The sequence below is a fragment of the Ailuropoda melanoleuca genome, chromosome 17, assembly GCF_002007445.2.
Source record: "Ailuropoda melanoleuca isolate Jingjing chromosome 17, ASM200744v2, whole genome shotgun sequence".
Classification (NCBI taxonomy): Eukaryota; Metazoa; Chordata; class Mammalia; order Carnivora; family Ursidae; genus Ailuropoda; species Ailuropoda melanoleuca.
The window spans coordinates 40464475-40487242 of NC_048234.1; the positions used below are offsets into that span (position 1 = coordinate 40464475).

The following is a 22768-nucleotide window of genomic DNA, read 5'->3' on the forward strand; positions in this document are numbered from 1 at the left end:
TAGTGGTGTGTGCTTTGAATCAAACCAGAAGGCACACACTGGTTGTCTCATGTACCGTAATGTTGAAACTGATCACTTGTTTCAGGTACCGTCAACCTAATCCATTCATTTTAAAGTTCACCATCAGCCCTTTCCTGAATGGTCTTCTGAAATGATGATCGTTTTAGATCATTAGGGGTTGAAAAACAATGATTTTCCTATTTTATCCATTCTCCTGCTTTTATGATGTTTCTTGATGTATCAAAGCCTTACAGTTTTAGGTAGTAACAATAACAATCTTTTCCTATGGAAATCCAATGTATGTCTCTCTAACCCCATGAAATTGCCAAAAGAACCCCCTTTTGGAGGTTCTTAGTCTCTCGCAGCTTCTCAAGAAATGGCAATGCTCTGAAGGTATAAAGCTGTTAAAGAATCTGCTCAGTGCCTTCTGCACTTCCTTTCAGGCCTGGGCTTAACCCTTTGAGTACTGAGTATCTCTGCAGTTTTCCAATGGCTTCAAAAGGTGTTTTATCTGGCTCTTCTAGGCACTGTAAATAGCTGGAGGTAAAAGTGTATCATAAGTTCTCTATTAACCAGGATAGATGAGGTAAACAAAAGCATGTACAGAATATATTTAGTGTAAACAAAGTTAATTAAAATTGCACCCAATTTCAGTCCTACTTCAGATAATGGTAGACTATACATTTGAGACCAACCTACCTGCTGAGCGTTATTCTATAAGGCTACATGGAATACAAAAACATAATTTAAAAATCATCAAGCAATCAGAAAGACAGTGTGAAATTATAGAGAAAGATCTTGGCACATGGTTTACACAGGTCTAGGGATGCATTTCTGATCCTGAAGATGCAGTTAAAAGGTAAAAGTTAAAAAGCTCTTTGGGGCACCTCGGCGGCTCAGCTGGTTGAGTGTGTGACTCTTGATTTTGGCTCAAGTCATGATTTCAGGGTCGTGAGACTGAGTCCTACATCAGGCTCCATGCTGGGCAGGGAGTCTGCTTGGGATCCTCTCTCCCCCTCTCCTTCTGTCCCTCCCCCGTACTCCAAAATTAATAAATAAATCTTTTTAAAAAATCCTCTTTTGATAGCCTTGCCAGAGAATAAAAGTAGGAAGCCAGGCCCACCAAAGTGAGGGCCTCGTAAACCACCCCACATACACCACACCTAACTATGAAACTAAAGCGAAATTAAGGTGGTCCCTGGTTTCTAAGTCTGCTGCCAGGTGCCTGGAAGATACAAACAAAAATCCTCTCTGAAGGAAAATAACATCATCATAGGTTTGTAACTATTTCTAAAAATAATTTTTCAAATACAACAAAAATTACATAATGAAAGTCAATCAAGTACACAGGAAGAAAAGAACACATGACAAAGAACTTCAAAACAATGGACAAGAACAAAACAAACAAAAAAACATGGCAGAAATTCTAAAACTGAAAAAAAAACCTAACTGAAATTAAGACTTCAACAGATTTTTTTTTTTTAAGATCTTATTTGTTCATTTAACAGAGAGATGGCCAGCAAGGGAGGGAACACAAGTAGGGGGAGTGGGAGAGGAAGAAGCGGGCTCCTAGTGGAGCAGGGAGCCTGATGCGGGGCTCCATCCCAGGACTCCGGGATCACACCCTGAGCCAAAGGTAGACGCTTAACAACTGAGCCACCCAGGTGCCCCTCAACAGATGGGTTTAATAGCTGATCAGACCCATCTGAAAACAGAATTAGTCAACTTGGAAGATATATCAGTAGAAACTACACACAATTCAATGTGGAAAATAAAAACAATGGAAAATACAGAAGAATGGATAAGATACAAAAAAAAAAAAAAAAATACAGCAAGATGGCCAGAAAACATACCTTCAAAACAATAAAAGGAAAAAAAGGGCCAACTCAGAATATTATACCCAACTAAAATATTTAAGATAAACTGAAATAAAACATCTGACACATAAGAGAATCTGCCACCAGTAAGCCTGCTCTCAGAAGGAAAATGATCCCAGACGTAATTCTGGAGGCATGAGAAGAAATAAAAAACAACAAAAATGGCAGATACGTGGAGAAATTTAAATTAACATTTATGATGTAAAATAAGAATAATATCATTGGGGTTTTAAATATATATAGAAATTAAGATATGTAAAAGCAATAGTATATAAGCCTGGAGAAAAACAGAGTCAAAGATTTCTAAAGTCCTGCATTTTCCAGGAAAATGAAGATAAAAGTGTTAACATTAGGCTTTAATAATTCAAGAATGCATACTATGATTTCTAGGATATTTACTAATAGAATATCAACAGGTAGTATATAATTTCCAAGTTATCAGAAGAGGAAAATTTACATTTAAAAAAACAACCCCAAAAGGGCAAGAATGGCGAGAATAAGAAATACAAAATGGACAAGATTTTAAAAAAAGCACAGAGATGGTAGATTTAAACTCAAATATATCAGTAATTATACGATATATAAAAGGCTTAAATTTCTAAGTAAAGCCATTTATTTAAATTATAGTTAGTTAACACACAGTGTAATAATAGTTTCAGGTGTACTGTATAGTGACTCAACACATCCATACATCACCTGGTGCCCATCACAAGTGCAATCCTTAATCCCCATCACCTATTTCACCCCCCCCCTTCTGCCCTGGTAACCATCCATTTGTTCTCTGCAGCTAAGAGTCTGTTTCTTGGTTTGCCCTCTTTCTCTTTTTCTTTCCTCTTTGCTCATTTGTTTTGTTTCTTAAATTCCACATACAAGTGAAATCATATGCTATTTGTCTTTCTCTGACTGAATTATTTCACTTAGCATAATACTCTCTAGCTCCACCTATGCTGTCACAAATGGCAAAAGTTCATTCTTTTTCATGGCTGAGTAATATTCCTTATGTGTGTGCATATGTGTGTGTGTGTGTGTATGTATACCACATTTTCTTTATCCATTCATCAATCAATGGACACTTGGTCTGTTTCCATAATTTGGCTATTGTAGATAACACTATCAGTTTTTAATTAAAAAAAAAAACTATCTGTTGTTACAAAAGACACATCTAAAACATAAAAATACAGTGGTTCAGAGAAGCTAAAAGAATAGGAAAAGAAAAACCATACAAACTAAACCAAAGGAATCAAATAAACTATACCAACTCAAACACACTTTGGGATGAAAAGTATTACCAGAGGTAAAGAGGGTCACTTAGTAATGACAAAGTGTTCAATTCACCAGGAAGATTAAATAATTCTAAATTTGTATGCTCCAGTAATACAGAAATGTATGACAAACTATAAAGCTCAAAATATAACACAGAAATTGATGTACCTACAAAAAAAAAACTACAAAAATTCCCAATCATACTGGGAATTTTCACATATCCCTCTCAGTAAATCATAATCATGCAAAAATCCACAAATCACAAACTTTCCCTCAAAGAACACTCCAAGCCTACTGTTTATGTACACCAGCAGAATGTTCATAGCAGCACTGTTCATAATAGACCCAAACTGAAAAGAACCCAAATGCCAGGCAAGAGTAGAATGAATAAATTAAATGTGATATATTCATACAAAGAAATACTATACAGCAATGAAAATGTGGGACCTACTGTTGCAGGCATAGAGATGAATTTTCAATCATAATGTTGAGAAAAAGAATATATAAGATATGATTCTTTTACATAAAGTTCAAAATCAGGTAAAACTAAACTACAGTGGTTACCTTGAAAAGTCAGGAATCCTATTCCCTTTAGAGGAAGAAAAGAAGTACTATGGGGAAGGTATGTGTAAATGGCAATCAAGATGCTAGCAATATTCTACTTCTTGACCTGGATGCCAGTAATGTGTATTAATATTTTAATAATTTATAAAACCATGAGTCACGTTTATGTGCTTTTCTGTATGTGTTACTTTCCATTACAAAAAAAAATTTAACTTCTAAATATACATTTATCATAGAGATATTACCCCAAAGGAAAAAAAGAAAAAATGTTATAGCTTATAAATGCTAATCATTAAAGTATCTGATGAATACAATAAAAATTTTAAATTATTGAAAGAGTCTGTAAGTATTTTCTCTTTTTTTAGCTGAGTTCTCTGAAAATATTACAACTATCAGAATTGGCCAGAGATATAATCCTAGTGCTTGTTTTCTCTTTCTCCTTCCCATCCTCAAATAATGGCTCCATTTTCCCAGTCTTGGCTCTCAGGAGAAAATCCACAGCCTTCTCTACCCGCCCCCACTTCCCCATAGCTACATGGCTAGTGCTTTGCCCTGAGAGGGCTATTGTCATAAGGTGGAAGAGACATCCAATTCATCACTCAGGGGAGGGTAACCAGTGAGAGGTCCATGCTCAAGTAGACAAAATGAGGCCATGTCCATGCAGCTAAAACAAAATGTATGCCTCATAAAAGAGAGGATCCTTCAGGTTCATGGTGATTTCAACTTTTTTAAAAAATGCATTGAGTTTTGTATCCCAGTTAATCTGCACCCTTACTAAACAACTGAGATCTGATTTTACATCTTTTGATCGATAGCAAATTCTTGATCTTGCCCCAAACGTAAATCTTTGACTTTCTTATGAGTCTGCTTAGTGTGCACGCCCTCCCATGGATATCTATGTCCATATTAATTTCATTGGAGCAACTAGAGAAATAATGTTTAGCATCTTTTATGAGAACAAAAGAAATGTAGATGTCCATGATATTATTTCCTTAAAACTCAGGATTTTAACAAGTATTTTGTACACAAATGGTATATACTTCTGTGGCAAAAGCAAATGGCAGGGAAACTTGGAAGGAAATCCTCATTTTCCATTTCTTGAGTTATTTCTCTTTCGGCACATTTACCCAGTCCTAAGGAATCAAAACCATGATTTCACCTTCTCCACATACACAGACTAAAAACAACAGGAGTTCTTAGTCCCCTCACTATATATTTCTAGGAGAAAATAAAAGGACCTTCAGAAATTGCCATATAGAAGGGACTAAAGGAATGTCCTGTGAGCAAAGAGAGCTAGACACCCAAATGCAAACGACCATCTAGTAAAGGATCCCCATGTACCTGTTCATGTCCCTGTTTCTTGCTATTAGAGGAGATCCTACAGAAGAAGGAGGCAGAAGGAAGCGGGATAAAGTAGCAAGGGAATCCAGCCATCAGAGCCAGCAAACATCAGGTATTGAAATAGCACTGGTTCAAAATGGTGTCAGCTTTGGGGGCGACTGGCTGGCTCAGTCAGTTAAATGTCTGACTTCGGCTCAGGTCATGATCCCAGGGTCCTGGTATCAAGCCCCACACCAGGCTCCCTGCTCAGCTGGAAGCCTGCTTCTCTCTCTCTCTGCCTCCCCCCACCCCAACTTGTGTTCTCGCTCACTCTGCTCTCTCTCTCAAATAAATAAATAATAATCTAAAAAAATGCTCTGCATCACTGCCTGCCCCTCTTCTCTCATTTATAAACTGCTTGAAAGTTACTCTGCTACTTGCAAAGTACTATTTTATTAACTCAAATTACCATGGCACAAAAATACACCAGTCATGAGGGTTCACAGTGTGAGTTGCCGAGATAACATGGCTTGGATTCAAAATACAGCAGGTGAAGAAGAGGTAATGCTTCAGCACTAAAAGTTTCTTCATTTTGGTGATTTCTGTTCTTTGGGAAAAGGATATATTCAAAAATGTAATGGAAATGTTCTTCACAAATGGAATATGGAATTTACCAAGCACAATTCATGAGAAGCAATAGGAAAGAAAAGCATCACAATACTTCAGTAATGTCTGAAGAAAGATGATGAAGAAGAAAGAAACAAGTAGGTGACAGACTGGAGCAAAGTATTCTAATTCACTAAAAAACAAACAAAACCATTTTCCTCAATTTAGATATCAAGTATTAAGAGCCTGGCAAGGGACAGCCCCCAGACCAGTGGTTCTCAAATTATCTTTCAGAAAGCAAGATGGGTTCCCGAAGTTCCACGTTGACACCTGAGCACTAAGCAGCCCTGACTTCAAAGAGTAAGCCCTGCAGGCCCAGGCAGGAGCACACAGGATGTTCCGTCTACCACAGCACTGGGAGTGACCAGGAATGGCATGAGCCAGCAATTCCAGCCTCTCATTTAACATTATGTGACATTATTATCCTCTCCTAATCTACGAAGTTTCAGGATGGAAAATCCCTTCTATAATTTAACCTGCAATTTTCTGATCCTCCATTAGTATTGCTGTTGAAAGGCAAATTGCTATCTCAAAAGGATTGTCCCATCTAAAGACAACTTAGAACTCAATTGTTTTTAGGTTTTCTGAAAAATCTGAAAAGAATCCTTACTCGGCTGATATGATGAGGAATCTGGTGCCTTTAAAGTCCTGTCAAAGGCTACAGTAACTTCCACAGATATAATGGAAAAATACTTTTAAAATCATTTCATTTTAATCATCATTGTTTTCTTTCAAGGCAAATACTTGGTAATCTATAAAGCCAAGTATTCAAATAAGAGTAGCCAGGACTACATTTTGAATAGTGTGAGAAATTCAAAAGTAGTTATTATAATTTAATTGTGAGCACTGAAGTAATTACCAAGGTCCTACCATCTGTATCTTCTAAACCAGTACAGTGGTAAACATCTAGGATGAAGTCACAAAAGTGACAACGATGACAAGAGTGATACAGAACTTTAAAGCTTTTTAAAAAATTGTTTAATAAAATGAAACCTTGTATAAAAGTTCAACATATAAAAGGGGCAGACCTGTGCAAATCATGTATCAAAAAAGGGATTAAAATCCAGAATATATGAAGAACTCCCACAACTCAATGACAGACAGACAGGCAGAAAGACCCCAGTTTTTAAAAAATGGACAAAGGACTTGAATAGATCTCTCTCAAAGATATACAAATGGCCAATAAACACATAAAAAGATGCTCAACATCACGAATCACTAAGCAAACGCAAATCAGAACCACAATGACATACTATTTAACACCCATGAGGGTGACTATTTTTTAAAAACACAAAAAATAGCAAGTGTTGGTGAAGATACAGAAAAATTGGAACCCTTGTGCATTGCTGGTGGGAATATTAAATAGCATAGCTGCTGTGGAAAACAGTATTGTGGGTCCTAAAAAATTAAACACTGAATTACCATATGACCCAGCAATTCCACTTCTACATATATACACAAAAGAATTCAAAGTAGGAAACAAAATGGATATTTGTACACCCAGGTTCATAATGGCATTATTTACAATAGCCAAAGGGTGGCAATAACACAAATGTCCATTGAGAGATGAACATGGACGAGCCTTGAAAACATTATGCTAAGAGAGATAAGGCAGACACAGAAGGACAAGTATTATATCATTTCACTTACAGGAGATACCCAGACTAGTCAATCTCACAGAAGCAGAAAATAGAATAGTGGTTGTCAGGGACAGGGTGCAGAATTATTATTTAATTATACACTCAGTTTAGGAAGATGAAAAAGTTCTGGAGATGGATGGTGGTGAAGGTTGTACAACACTGTAAATATAATCAATGTTGCTGCATCATACATTTAAAAAATAGTTAAAATGGTAAATTGTAGGTTTATGTACACTGTACTACAATTAAAAAAAAAAAAAGGACAGACTTGAGCATGGCTCTGGTCAAAGCAGAGACAGAGCCTGGAGTATGCGCTATGTCCCTGCCATGTTCTCCTTTCTAAGGCCCCCTCGTCAGAACGGTCCTACACACACGGCTGGTTGTCTACTTGACAGTCCTAACCCTTCTGCTACTTCTTTGTTAACAGAATCATCCAGGAATCTTACAGCCACGAGTCTTGGGGAAGCTGGGATGTGCCCCAATGCAGCGGGTGAACATCTTGATTAATGGAGACCAGGAAATCGGGAACATTTTCAGAACCCCTTTATATTCTTAAACATTACTGAGGACATTACTGAGAGCTTTTGTTTATGTGGGTTATATTTATATTTACATTAGAAATTAAACTTGAAAAAAAATGTAAGACACAAAAATATACACATACACATTCCATTAGCTGCCAGAGTAATGATACCACCATGTATCATGTCACCTTTGACTCCACTGTAGGTTAGGGAGAAAATGAGAGTGGATGATGTAAATAAATGTCTTAGCATTATTATGAAAATAGTTTTGCCCTTATGATCCTTGTGAAACGGAATCAGGGATTCCGAAGGGTTCTTGAGCCACATTTTGAGAATGGCTAGTGTAGATCAGTCATGGTATTTCCATTTGCCCTCCTACCAAATGAAGGAATGGCCAATGTTATGCTGCTCGGGACAATGACAACTGAGCTTCGGCTGGAAGGTTTCTGACAGAGTCTTCCTCAATCTAAAATAAATTCACATTTTTTCGTATTAGATATTGTAGTTTTCATGTGACACTTAGAATGGCGGCAGTTGTCTTGGGATCCAGCAGTAAGTACGCCTGAGAGGACTGGCGAACAACCTACAAAGAGCAGGGGAGAAAGATGGTCCTGGGTCCTCTCACTAGCACAGCTGAGGCAATTAAGTAGCCAACCGACTTTGAATTTTCCTTTGGGATTAAGCCACCTTTTATTGGGTTTTGTGTTATCTGCAGTCAAACACATCCTAACTGGCACATGTCCTCAGGACCTAGTTTGCTAAGCATATTCTGACACAGAAACTCAATAAATATTTGTTGAACAAATATGTGATACATAAATAAACAAATTCACTAACGCTGTTGTAGAGGAGAGACTAATATAAAATTCGAACTGATTTTATGTTGATAGAAACCCATGCAGCTCCCAGATTTCAACATTTCAAAGTTCATTAAAAACCTTACAGTCTCAAAATGGCTGTGTATCATATCTGTCAGGAGCCAAGAAAGTTAGAAACTGCTTTCCTTTGGTCTACCTCATCTCTAGGCCAGAAATAGGAGAGTTAAGTCTATACATGCAAAATATGGCCCATGACCAAAGTGGCAACTTGATAAACAGCACTATTTTTTTTTTCATTTCCCCTGAGCATGAGTCAACTTAAGTCACTTCTCCCATGAAATAAGCACCAAACAGAGATTTAAGGACAGAATGCTACAAAACACATTTTATGAAAGAAGAAAAACACAAATTAAATACTTAGCTTCCAATCAATGTTATCAACCAGGGGCACAATGGCCTTATCAGAAAATATTTAAGGGTACCTGGCTGGCTCAGTCAGTAGTGCGTGCAATTCTTAATCTCAGGGTTGTGAGTTCAAGCCCCACATTGGGTGTGAAGCCTACTTAAAAAGAGAGAGAGAGGGGCGGCTCAGTCGTTAAGCGTCTGCCTTCGGCTCAGGGCGTGATCCCGGCGTTCTGGGATCGAGCCCCACATCAGGCTTCTCCGCTGGGAGCCCGCTTCTTCCTCTCCCACTCCCCCTGCTTGTGTTCCCTCTCTCGCTGGCTGTCTTTCTCTCTCTGTCAAATAAATAAATAAAATCTTTAAAAAAAGAGAGAGAGAGAAAAAAAATTTAAAACCTCTAGCAATATAATCAAAAATAAAATTAAGAAATTTCTGTCCAACTATACTTAAGGTTGACAACACCCCTCCTCTGCCTTACTGAAAACCTGATACCGGTATTTTTAATTTACTAAAAAGTAATGTTTCTTTGCTTCATTATTTTAAGGAAGACTGGTCAATTTGCCCCTGTGTTTGTGACTTTTTAAAAAAATCACAAAATATTCTTGTTTCCACATAAAGTGCTTAAGAAAGAAGTGATATTTCCCCCCCTAAAAACAATGAGGTTTTAAGAAAAGTTCCACTAGGAGGAGCTGGCTTTTTCTCTGTTGAGTCAGCAGCGTTTCTCCTCGAAGATAGTCTAATCAAAAACACAGACATGAAATCTGCAGATAATTTCAAACAAAACTCAATCATAAACAAAATCTAGGTCTAAGGAATCAGAGGAAGCAACTGCAATCCAGGTGCAGAGTGAACACACTCTTCAGATGACTTCGCAAAGAATTAAGGAAATTTAATCTAGCAGCTAACTCTAAGAATTTATGGAGCTTATTCTCCGGCCCATGTGTGAAGGAAAGAGCTGCTCTCTGGACCTGGCTTCCAAGGAGAAGCATCCCTTTCTGACAGTGCTTGCTTTAGGAGCTACTAAGACAGAGCCCCCTGACCTTGTTCTCCATCAGAGCCCCAAAGAGCAACCACTGGGCTCAAAAAAAATAGCAGTCTTCCCACATACATTCTGTTAGAAATAGTGGTTACTTATTTTCCTTGCATTCTTTTCCTTAATTCTCTTACCTTAGAAAAAGACTGTGACTCTTGGAGAGACCAAAAAGTTTGAAAAATGGGCTGAGGAGCACATTAGATATTAAAATATTAGAAATCTTACCTTTGTCACCGCTGATTTGGTTCCAAGTTATTTCTGCCTCTTTCCACCCTTGGTTCTACTCATAATTTATTACTAAATAAACAAAAACAAAAAACCCCACACATTTATTGGGAGCCTACACTTTATGACAGAAACTCTCAAAAACACTGCAAGTAAAAAGATGGCAGTGTGTTCCCTGCTCTCAGGCAATCTGTGGTTAATGAGAAAATCAGGATCTATAAACAGAAAAAAACATAATCCCTTGTGGGAAGGGCTGGGGAAAAGAAACAGAAGGTGCCACAGGGAGCACTAAGAAAGGGCACCTCACCCAGCACGGGGGTGTCAGACACTTTCAGAGAGAAAGGATGCCTACGCTAAGTAAAAGCATGAAGTATGAGCAGAAGCAAGCCAGGCAAAAACATAAAAACCAAACACAGGATGCTACTACACTGCACAGGAAGAGTTAAGCTATGCTTTGAGCCATGTTTCTCAAACCTGAAGAAAAAGCTGCTGAGGGCTCTAAGAGCCATCTAAAACCACTTTAACCTGTTAAACACTAACAAGTATAAAACCGGTAAAACCATATGCTTACAACTCTTACACATCTACAAAATTTTTACATGCACAAATACTAACAAATCAACAAAATGAATTCAATGTGATCGGAGGATGCAGGTTACTAAATCTTGCCTGCACTGGTCATGTAAAGTTGGTACTGGCTACCAAAAGTTAGCAGCAGCTTCTGTCATTTGGCACCATATGTGAGGATGGCTAAATTCACTCTTTTCTCTTTTTAAACTACTGCGAAACAGCAATCTCTCACTCAGCTCAAATATATGATTTACATTTTCACCTCTTTCATTTTTCAATATCTACTAGTGCTATTTGGCACCAATACAAACACAACTGTAGGTACTGACATCTTAAGACACTATTTAGTTAGAATTGTGGGCATTTACGTGTTTGGAAACAACTGAATTTTTAAATTATGATCAAAATGAAAAATAAAAGGTGAAATCCTTGTGGAGAACCATGGAATCCTAATAAATCCCACCTGCTTAATCCCAGTCATCTTCTTGGGGCTGCAAGCCTCTGAAGGAAGAGTTTAAATAACTGTATGCTATGGGTCACTGAACTCACACAAAAAAAGCATTTTTGTGGTTAGCGTTTAGTACTATGTAAAACCAAATATCTCACTTTATTTCCTTTAAGCCCCCAGCCCACATGACTTCCAGTTAAGATGGCACAGTAAATTCACTTTGATGGAACATCTCTACTCCAAACATACAGCAATGAGAGGGGAAACATAAGAAGAGAAAACCAAAAAGATGTAGGCAAGCTCAAAAATAATATAAACATTTCTGTGAAGTAGATATGGGGCAGAAACTCAAAGAGGGAACCCGTCGAAGTTAAAGCCTTGAGTCTCCTAAGCTCAGGATCTAAGTACTGAAACTGGAAGTATGAGTCCTAAAAAGTTTTGAGGCTAAACATAATCCACAAAAGACAGAGTCAGACCTAGCATTGCTGTGTGACAGCATGGTCAACATGATAACTGGAGGAGGCCCCCCCATCCCTGAAAGAAGGCTGGCAGCTCCTTGTCTCATATGGAGCTGTGGCATAAGGAGGAAGGAGGACGTGGGCCAGCCAGCGTTAAGTAACTCAATGAGACAGCCTGTGATTGCCCAAGTATAAACTACCACTGTGGTTCTAGACTGGGGCTCTGTGGAAGTCACCCAAGACAACTCTAAAATAGCTACAAAGAATGAGCAAAGAGGAAGAGAGGTGGAAAATGAGTAAATGAATGGAAACAATACAAAATAGATCTCATTTAAAACATGCCATTCAACCAAAGTGCTAAAATACATGAAGAAATCTAATGCCAATAAAGGCAACTAACAGAATCAGACATCAGACTACTAATTCACTTCAGAACAAATTAATATCATAAACCAGTCCAAGAAAATAAGCATATTTAAGATGTTTTTAAAAAGCTAACTGAAAAATAATTAAAAATTATAAACCAAAAGGCAGAATTAAAACAAGGGATGGTTAAAAATATCAATTAGAAATTATGTGGATGAGGAATATGGTCAATGAAGTTTAAAACTCAGCAAACAAAATACTTCAGACTGGACAGAATTGAAGAAAGAACTGGTAAATTTGAAGATAATATTAATAAGGAATTCACTCAGAATGTAGCCCAGGAAAAAAGAAAAGAAAAGCATTTAAGAAACCTGAGTGATAGCTTCACAAACACCTAGGAGGTACCACAGCAAAAGAAAGCAAAGAAAATGGAAGAGAAGCAACATTTAGAGATAAAAGCTAAGAATGTTCAAGAAACACTTGAATGCTCAGATTAAAAGTACATTCTTGGGGCGCCTGAGTGTCTCAGTCAGTCAAGCATCCGACTCTTGATCTCAGCTCAGGTCTTGAGCTCAGGGTCATGAGTTCAAGCCCGTGGGGGAAAAAAAGTATATTCTGAATATTAAGAAAGATAATTTTAAAAAAACAAGCAGATAACTAAATTAAGTCAATAAACAAATCTATGTAAACTAAAGTATTAATTATAAAAAGAAAATCTCAAATACCACAAGAGAGAGCCCTGAACTCAGAGATTGGATCTCTGGGTCACAAATCTCAAGAGGCAGGCTGCTAGGGCTACAGGAAGGACCAGCTAAGCTGATACCTGACAGCGTGGGGAGACACCAGCAATCAGCAGCTCAGATCAGCACACCCAGCTGATGCAGAGTCCAGCAAGCATTTGCCTCTTACTTAGCAGTTGGTAAATACAAGGTGAACCAACTCTCTTTCACTGCAGAGAAAATCCCAAGAAACTTCCAGAGAAAACAGACCTCTAAATGTTTTTGGCAACTTCTGGCAAAAAGAGATTTGTCCTGCTTGGAATGGATACTCAGTCTGGATTTAAATTTCTCTTCCTTGCCCACTGAACTTCTGTCAGCAGCACCAAATGTGGACTTTATTGGATGCCCTGTTCACCATCATGATATTGCAACCAACTCTGAACCAAAAAACTCAATATCCAGCAAAAGAAATGAGGCAAAGAGCTGATGCCAACCAGGTTCACTGTCAGCTATAGTTATTACTGGCTACGGCTTGAACTCAATGTTTTTCATCTATATTCCTTCATCATTTACAAGTTTCTCTCCCACATATTTATTTTATTCCACTCCATCTTCTCCGAAGCTAAAGGAAAGGAAAACATAAACAAGAATGATAGCCTGAGTTATCTGGAAAGGAACTTGATTTGGAGGTTCACTGATGATTTACAATAAAAAAAAAAGTAGTTATGGGGGCGCCTGGGTGGCTCACTTGCTTGAGTATCTGCCTTCAGCTCAGGTCATGGTCTCAGGGTCCTGGGATGGAGCCCTGCATCAGGCTCCCTGCTCAGCGGGGAGTCTGCTTCTTCCTCTCCCTTTGCTCCTCCCCCTGCTGGTGCTCTCTCTCTCTCTCAAAAATAAATAAATAAAATCCTAAAAAAAAAAAAAAACCAGAATGGTCATAGGAAACTGGTAACACACAACAACACATCACAACTGTTCAGATAAAAACTAGAGCCACAAAATTTTTTAAAAAGATTTTATTTGAGAGAGAGAGCAAGCACAAGTGGGGAAAGGGCAGAGGGAGAGAATATCCAAGCAGACTCCCACTGAGCGGGGAGCCTGAAGCGAGGCTCAATCTCACGACCCGTGAGATCAGGCCCTGAAATGAAACCAAGAGTCGGATGCTTAACTCACTAAGCCACCCAGGCGCCCCAGGCCACGAAATTTTTTAAAAGATTAGTAAACCTCTCAGTTAGGTTCCCCTGGAAAGCAGAGCTCGGGTAGCTCTTGATAAGGTAAAGAAAGACCTGAATTTACCTAATTTCCAGAAAAAACAAAACAAAACCCTCTCACCAAAAACACCCATACATTGCTATCCAACTGCTGTACATGGCAGTGACCCACAGAATCAATAGGGACACAGGCTCTAGAATTACCCACTGTGGTCTCAGAACCTCTCTAAAAACTATGCTATATTATGGCACAAGAGCACCACCTACTGAAATAGTTCCAAGGGAGAAGTTAGTCCATTTGTTTAAAAACGGCTATGTATACCTACCTCTACCCAACTGTTTGCTTTGGCTTCAAAAAATATGACTGTGGAGGGATGGACTTCAAATCATTTCAACCTAACTGGCTCTCTCTCTCTCTTTTAAAACTAGGCCCTTGCCAAGATCTCCTGAAAAAGAAACATCATGCCTTCTCCTTGTTCCCCCCATTTTTGCTTTAATAACGATAGCAAATCAAATCTTGCCAGTACAATGTCCTCTTCCCTCCTAAGCAGCTTCAGTTACCTTAGTGAATACTGTTACTTGTCGATCTTCCCCTACCTGTTTTCCAAGGTGCTGAGAAAACTCAAGGGGAGAAGCTGCAGTAGCTCTAACAGGTCTGGGAAGGATACACATAAAGTCAATCAGTCAAGTCCTTCATTTTACACCCGATCGGGGAACTGTGCTTTCTCAACTCACTTAAAGATGACTATAATATAGTCCCCCCACCCACCCTGAAGGAATTTAAGATGAACATAGAGGTTCTATACCAGCAAAGCTGGAGGTCAAATGACCTATTAGTAAAACAGAAAATGGTATGTAGGGAAAGATAATTTATAGGATAAGTAACAATTAGGACAGAGTGGATTGTTTCTCCTATGCTGTATACATACAGAATACAACTAAAGCCAGAACAAAAACATAGTTCTTTCTAGAACCCTTCATGGCTTGTGTGAAGCACCAACGTATTGCCAGGGACAAAAACCCCAACACAGACTCACTCGAACAATTCATATAAATTCTAGCCTGTATGTCACTTAGCTTTGTTATATTTTATTGATCTGCTGGGGGCACTCTATTTATGAGCCATTGTATGTGTAACTACTACTATGCTTTAGTTGTGATAAAAAAGCAGCAGCTTGTGTTTATTCCCAATCATGTTGCATACCCTCTCATCCAGTACTAGTCAGGATTTCCATTACAGTCAGAGCACTTGCATGAAAATAGAGGAAAGATCCTCTACACAGCACAATCAAGAAAGAAATAACATATGCTCCAAAATACCAGTCATCTGATGCCTATAAAAGTATAGATTTGTTCATTTGTAAATCACAGAAACTTCAAAACAAAATAAATGTGCCTGTATTCCATTTCAATTACTTCACAAGGGAAAAAAAATGACCACTTAGAAAAATTCCAATCACAGTTCTCTGGTGCATAAATGGCAATGCTAAATGCAGTTTGTACTACGTTGTGTGTTTGCTAATGCCCCATGGCAAGGGGCAAGAGAGGCAGTGTCACAGGGAGGGTAAATCCTACTGAATGTGAAAAACTCAGGGAAGACACTTGTTGAAAAAGAATGAAGTTTGCAGAGAATAAAAATTCTAAGCTAAAGAGCAACTGACTTTTTGACATTAATAAAGCAGAAAAAGAAAACAACTTGAGATTCATAGCCCCATGGAATTTTTTTTACAAAAGTGTAACACTGGGTTTTAGCTTTCTAATATAAAAGAGCATAATGTTAAAATATACTAACAGGGATCCCTAGCAAAAATTTAGCAAGCCTGCCAGGTTTGACCCACTTTGGGTCCTTATTAGAATTTCAGGTGTAGCAGATATTTGCAGTTATCTCTCCAGCACCCATTTTTCTACCTTCTGCCTTCCTAACAAGACTCGAAATTTTCTAGCCAGCAGATTTTGGTGAGACAAAAATGGGCTCTGATTGGGTTAAAGCAGTGGTTCTTAATCAGCGACAATCTTGACACAGAGGGGACCTATGACATTGTTTGAAGACATGTTTGGTTGTCATGACTGGGGAAGACAGTGCTATTCGCATCCAGTGGGGAGAGGCTAGAGATGCTACTACACAGCCTACAAGCACAAGAAAGTCCCCGACAACCACAATTATCTGGCCCAAAATGCTAGTCCCTCACCCATGCTAAAACACGCTATCTTCTCACACAAGACCTACCGGAAAAAGGCTCCTCACCAGATACGAAGAAAGAAACAAGAGCTCTAGTTTCTGCTGGAAACCAGCTCACAACCACAAAGAAGCCAGCCTTGGGATGAAGTGTGGAAGGCAAACAGAGTTCAAGTGAAGGCTTCTTGCCAAAAGACGTCTTAAAAAGATGCACCACTTTGGACAACGATTGCTTTTTCCTGTCACTATCTGACCTTTCCGTGCTATAGTACACTAAGTAAATCACCATAACACAGTATATGAACATAGCTTCAAATAAAGAACGGCAGTTTCTGGTCAAGAATATCCTATGGAACAAAAAGGTTTAAAAATTGCTTCAAATATGCCATCTCATTTGTAGTAGGCTTAACAATGGCCCCCAAAATATATGTCCATGTCCTAAACCCCACAGCCTGTGACTGTCTCCTTTAAGGAGACAGGGACTGTAGGTAGAAATCTCAATGATCGAGGCCAACCCTTTCACTTCATAGAAGAGGTAATAAGGTGGCAGACGGCTGAAGTACCTTCCTTAGACCATCCACTTGGTTAGAATCCCAGCAAGAACAGAATCTAGGTCTCCTAGCACCTACTTCAGTATTCTACCTGAGGTTATATAAAGAAATTGAAGAAAAATGTGGTAACTAGGGAGGGAGAAAACAGCAGAAATTTTTACTGTTTTGAGAAAAGATGAAATGATATAGGCATTTTTCAGCCTAGAAAAGGGAAGGGTGGTGAATGAGGTAATAAATGCCACAGGTAAAGGAAACATTGACAAAAGACTACCCCACATACACTTATTTTGCACTGATAATCAAACCTTGGTTTTCCATCTTTCTTTGTGTCTTACAACCCAGAGTCTTCAAGATTTTTAATTCTATAAGAATCTATTTGACTACTGGCACTATATCTCAGCTGTAGAACAAAACCTACAACTAGCTTGAGTCACACAGGGAGGGAGGAATTCTGAAAAGGCTACAACAAAAGATCTCCCAAATACTCAACGAAAGAAAACAAAGTTAGCTGGACCAAGTGAAAACTGGGACTAGAAGCCCCTGCCACCATTTCTCATGGGTCTCCACATGTGTCCTCCACTATCAGCTGCTCTCTGTAGACTACCTTCCTCTACTGACTCATGGCTTTTCGTTCCCCCTGGCTGGCACATGGTGTAAGTTATGTAAGTTTATGGGATAGTTCAGAACCTGGTCACAACTCAAGATGATCCTTCACCCCAAGGATTCATCATCATCTAATTAACTCCGTATCTCAAGGTCCGCATTCTCAGGGAAGAGAATCCAATGGGCTCAGCCAAGAGAGTCTCTAGACTGGTTTCTACTAGATCATTGCTCATCCTGCAAAGATGGGTGATTTAATGGGTAGTAAAGTCTGCGAAGATTCTTCCAAAAGGGGTACAGGGAGAAACTGATCAGCATATGCATTAAGGTACCCAATAATTATACAGCTCTGTGAGGTAAGGCTACGCAACAAGAACATGTCATTTCTGTATTGAGATCTGTGCAAGAAGTGACCATAACCTCTAAACGAAGAATAGGAACCATTTTTAAATATTCTTCTAGCTCTGTGGGGCTAGAGCAAAACCTTACTATTTAGGATTGTATTATCAGATTTTATCATTTGTCCAGAAGCATCTCCAATTAGCAGATCATCAAGGAAATCTCAAGAAATAAAAAATATCTCTTTTACACAATATGGTCACTGACATGCCATTATTCAGAGAAAAAAAGGGAAGAAAGGAATAAAAGGAAGGTATCGGCAATCCTTACATCAGTAGAAATTTTCAGAACTATATTATGGTCAAAGTACGTGTAGTTCAACAGTTCAGCACAGGAACGGAATTATAACAGAACTGATTCCCTAAGTAATTTCAAAAATAAAAGCAAAAGTCTCACAGAGATTAAGAAGAGTGGAAGATGAACAGGCAGAGTACAGAGGAGTTTTAGGACAGTGAAACCAGTCTGTATGATACTATAATGGCAGATACACATCATTATACATTTGTCTAAACCCACAGAAGTACCACCTCAAGAGTGAACCTTAAGGCAAACAATGTACTTTGGATGATTATGATTTGTCAGTGTAGGTTCATCAATTGTAACAAATGTACTACTCTGGTACAGGATGTCAATAGTAGAGAAAGTTGTACATCTGAGGGGAACTGGGATATACAGGAACTCTGTGCTTCCTGCTCGATTTGGCTGTAAATCTAGACCCACCCCACCCACAGCCAGCAGCAAAAAAAAAAAAAGTTATTTAAAAAGGCCGTGGTGGCATAAGCAACTTTGGACCCACAAAATTCAAAACTACTCTAGACTGTGGGCATAAAGAACAGAAATATCAGGAGCAGAGTAAGAAAAGCAAGAACGGATCTCAACTACAACTGGCAGCAGCTGCAGCCCTCACACCCTGTATAATAAAATTAATCAGTTCTCTGAGCTCCAATTTCATGCAGCCAGATGCTTGGTTTATCCAAAAGGATAATTCCTGTTCATTGCACTGTGAGGTATTATCTGCTTCGAAGTCTAATACGTGAACTCCGCAACCACCAGGAAATTAAATACAAAAGCTTAAATTAAATACAGAAGCAATAATTGCTTCTCCCCTAACTCTCCCCCCAAGATAATATGCATTTCCAATGTCAACTAAAAATTTCATTGGGGCAATCTCCCACATCTAACATATGAAGGTTTTTTGTTGCTAGGTTTGTTTGCTCTTAAAGAAGTTCTCATCTTGACTTAGACTATGGAATATTCTAACAGTACCATATGGCGTCTGGCATTATTAATATCGTGGGCTAACTTTTCCTTAAACCTTTCCTCTAACAGATGTTCCTCTTCCTATCATGGGGAGCCTGGTCTTTCTCTTACCCTCCCTGCATCATCTTCAAGACAACTCATTTAGGCGCAAGGTAATCTTAAGTAACAACTTGATTATGTATGTACCTAGCCTAAGTCTTAATAAAGTACTACTGCTCATTCCTTGTTATACCCCAAGAACTGTATCTGGTCTGGCAATCTACAAAAGGTTTAACTACATCCACTTGGGTGGGATTTCAAAAAAATAAGTAAGTCAAAGAAACAGTATGACTTATTTTGTCTACTAACTGTGAGGAAAGATCTTGACAAATGTCCACTAGCTTAAAAAGCACAATTTAACATTTGGTTAATTAAAGTTAAGTTTTGAGAATAAACTAGTCCACACATAATTTTGTCATGTATAACTGGTGAAAATTATTAAAACAACAACTATTTAAAGTTTCTGGAAATGGTCCCCAAAGGTAAACAGCAAATGAAAAAAATACCTATTCAAGAAAATCTATGCAAATTTGATAAGAAAGAGTCTGTGGCATTTGAAACAAGAACCCTCCCTACCTCTCTCCTCTCAGCTCAGCAAAAGTACTCCACACTGCAACAACCAGAACAGCTCCTTCTCCCTCCAGCTACTAGCCAGAGGGGCTTTCTTCCCAGGAGGAGCAGGACTGCCTCCAGCAGTCTGTTGTTGAGGCTAAGTCCCAAATGAATATGACTGACAGGGAGAGGCTCCCTTCTTCCACCCAGACCCCACTGTGGAATGACAGCTCTAACTTGAGTGTGTCACATCAAGAATAATGAGGCCCTGAACATTCCTGCTGCAGTGGTTCCACACCAGGAGTGGCAGCTGAGTAGACCTCAGGCTGCTGCACCTCCACCAAGCATTCACCAACTAGAGCAAGAATGTCACTCAAAGAGAAGCTTTTCATTGTCACCACCCCAGGCCAGAGCTCTAGCTCAGAGACTTTGCCGGAAGGGGGAAGCAGGCCTTAACGGATAGCTTCTAACATCTACCCAAAGGGACTTACTTCATTTGCAACAAAGTGTGGAGAAGTTCAAGCCTAGTGTGCTCTCAAAAACAGTAAAGACTGTAGTGAAAGGCAACCAGGAGGAGATTTAAGATACACGCTAAACTGCAGGCCAGCTAGTTTGGAGGAGAGAACTGGGAATAAGTTGAAAGAAGCCCTCCTGGGGTTGGAACAAATATCAAACACTGACCTCAGAAATAATTCCTTCAAAGAAGACATAATTTGACTGGATTCATTTATAGAGCAATTTATATCTCAGAGCATTATTAAAAACAATAGAGTAACTGTCCAGCAATCAGTGGAGCTCAACAGTTGGGTATGGTCAGAGAAAGTCGAGGAAAACCCTACCAGCATCACTGTCATCCCAAGGTGACTATGGGCATACACAGAGCTTCTGAGGAGCAAAATCAGAAGCTTAATACTGTCAGAAAAGAAACAGACTAGTCAGTTAATAAAGAAATAAACAAGCAAATAATATAACAGGGCCTGAAAGGGGACAGTAGAGGACAACCAGCGCCCAGGGCTGTATAGTATATTACATGAAATGTCCAATTTCCAACAACAACAACAACAACAACAACAAAAATATGAGGAAGCATGCAAACAAGTAAGAAAGTATGACCCATATACCAGGAAAAAAAGCAAGCAACAGAAGCTGCCTGTGGGAACAATCAGATGTTGAATTTATCAGAAAATGATTTCAAAATAACAATTACGAACATATTCTCACAACTACAGAAAACCATAATTAAAGAAACAAAGGAAGGTATGATGACAATATTGCATCAAACAGAGAATACCAATAAACAGAAATTATTAAAAAGAACCAAATGGAAATTCCAGAGTTGAAAAGTACAATAATAGAAAAAAAGAAAAAAAATCTCACTAGGGTGCTTCAATAGATGTGAACTGACAGAGGAAAGAATAAGCAAACTTCAAGACAGACAGAGATCAAGGGAGAGATATCAGACAGAAAAAAGAATGAGGAAAAATGAAGAAAGCCTCAGAGAACTGTGGGACGTTAAGTGCACCAACATATTTGTAATGAGAGTACCAGAAGAGGATAGAAAGGAACAAACAAACAAACAAACAAAAAAGCATCCAAGAAATAATGGTTAAACCTTCTCAAATTTATCGGAAAAATAAAATCCAAGCTCGACTACAGCAGACTTCTCAGCAGAAACAATACACGCCAAAAGAGAGTGGGATAACACATTCAAAGTGCTCAAAGGAAAATGTGCCAACCAAGAATCTCATATCCAGCAAAGCTATCTTTCAAAACTAAAGATGAAATCATAACTTTCCCAGGTAAACAAAAACTGTGATAACTTGTTCCTTAGAAGACCCACCTTACAAAAAATATGAAAGTAAATTCTTAAAACTGAAAGCAAGTAACTACAGAAGGTAATTCGAATCTACATAAAAAAAACAAAGAACACCAGTAAAAGTCATTATAAATGCATATTCTTCTTGCCTATCATAAGTGACGTAAATATCAACTGTATAAAACACTACAAATATAACATGTCATTAGGCCTGTAACATACAAATATGTAAGATATATGTGATATATTTGCCAATACCAGTGCAAATGAGGTATGTGGGAGCAAAGTTGTATTAAGCCAAGGAAATCACCACACATGGTAAAGAAGTATCTATAACAATACATTTTTGGATTTGTAACATTAAAAGATGCAGTATGTATAACATAAAAAGTGGGGAGGAGAAGGGAATAGAGCTATATAGAATTAATGTTTCTATATTCCACTGGAATTAATCTGGTACAAATCTGAAGCTGATTCTGATATGTTAAGATACATATGGTAAGCCCTACAGAACCACTAATATTCAAAAAGTATAGTGAAAACATTAAAGAAATTAAAAGGATAAATTTAAAAATATGCACTTAAGGCAAAAAAAAAGTAATAAAAGAGAAACAAAAAAGACAATATAGAGAATAAAAGTAAATGTGTCAAAAATAAATCTAATTATGGTTGACCCTTGAACAACATGGCGGGGAGAGGGGATATCACATGCAGTTGAAAATCTGTGTCTAACTTTTGACCCCCAAAAGACTAAAGTATTAATAGCCTACTGTTGACCAAAGCCTTATAGATAATATAAACAGTTGAATAACACATATTTTGTATGTTTTATGTATTATATACGGTATTCTTACAATAAAGTAAGCTAGAAAAAAGGTTACTAAGAAAACCATTAAGGAAGAGAAAATACATCTACAATACTGTATTTATAAAAAAAAAAAAAAAAAAAAAAACNAAAAACCAACCCACCTGTAAGTGGACCCATGCAATTCAAGGTCTGTGGTATATGTATAACATCACTGAATGTAGGTGGAATAAACAATCCAACCAAAAGGCTGAGATTATCAGACTATATAAAAAAAATAACAAATCTATATATAGTCTACAGAAGATATACTTTAGATTCAAAGATACAAATAGAATGGAAATAAAAAGATAGTAAATACGTATCATGAAAAACAAGAAAGGTGGCATGACTATACTAAGAGAAAATAGATTTTTTTTTTTTTAGATTTTATTTTTAAAGTAACCTCTGCACCCAATCTGGGGCT

At 38.1% G+C, this 22768-nt stretch overlaps 1 protein-coding gene across 7 annotated transcripts in view; it reads right to left on the bottom strand.

Annotated features, from left to right (window-relative positions):
- The window catches only part of FANCC (FA complementation group C), a 282752-nt gene that overhangs the window by 190473 nt on the left and 69511 nt on the right, over positions 1 to 22768 (bottom strand). The window contains exon 1 of one of the 7 annotated variants that reach the window (XM_034646670.1): positions 10333 to 11252. The exons of the other annotated variants lie outside the window; for them this stretch is intronic. The gene's annotated coding sequence lies outside the window, so the exon portion shown is untranslated. Of the gene's footprint in view, positions 1 to 10332; positions 11253 to 22768 lie in introns of those variants that run through there. 7 annotated transcript variants of the gene reach the window in all.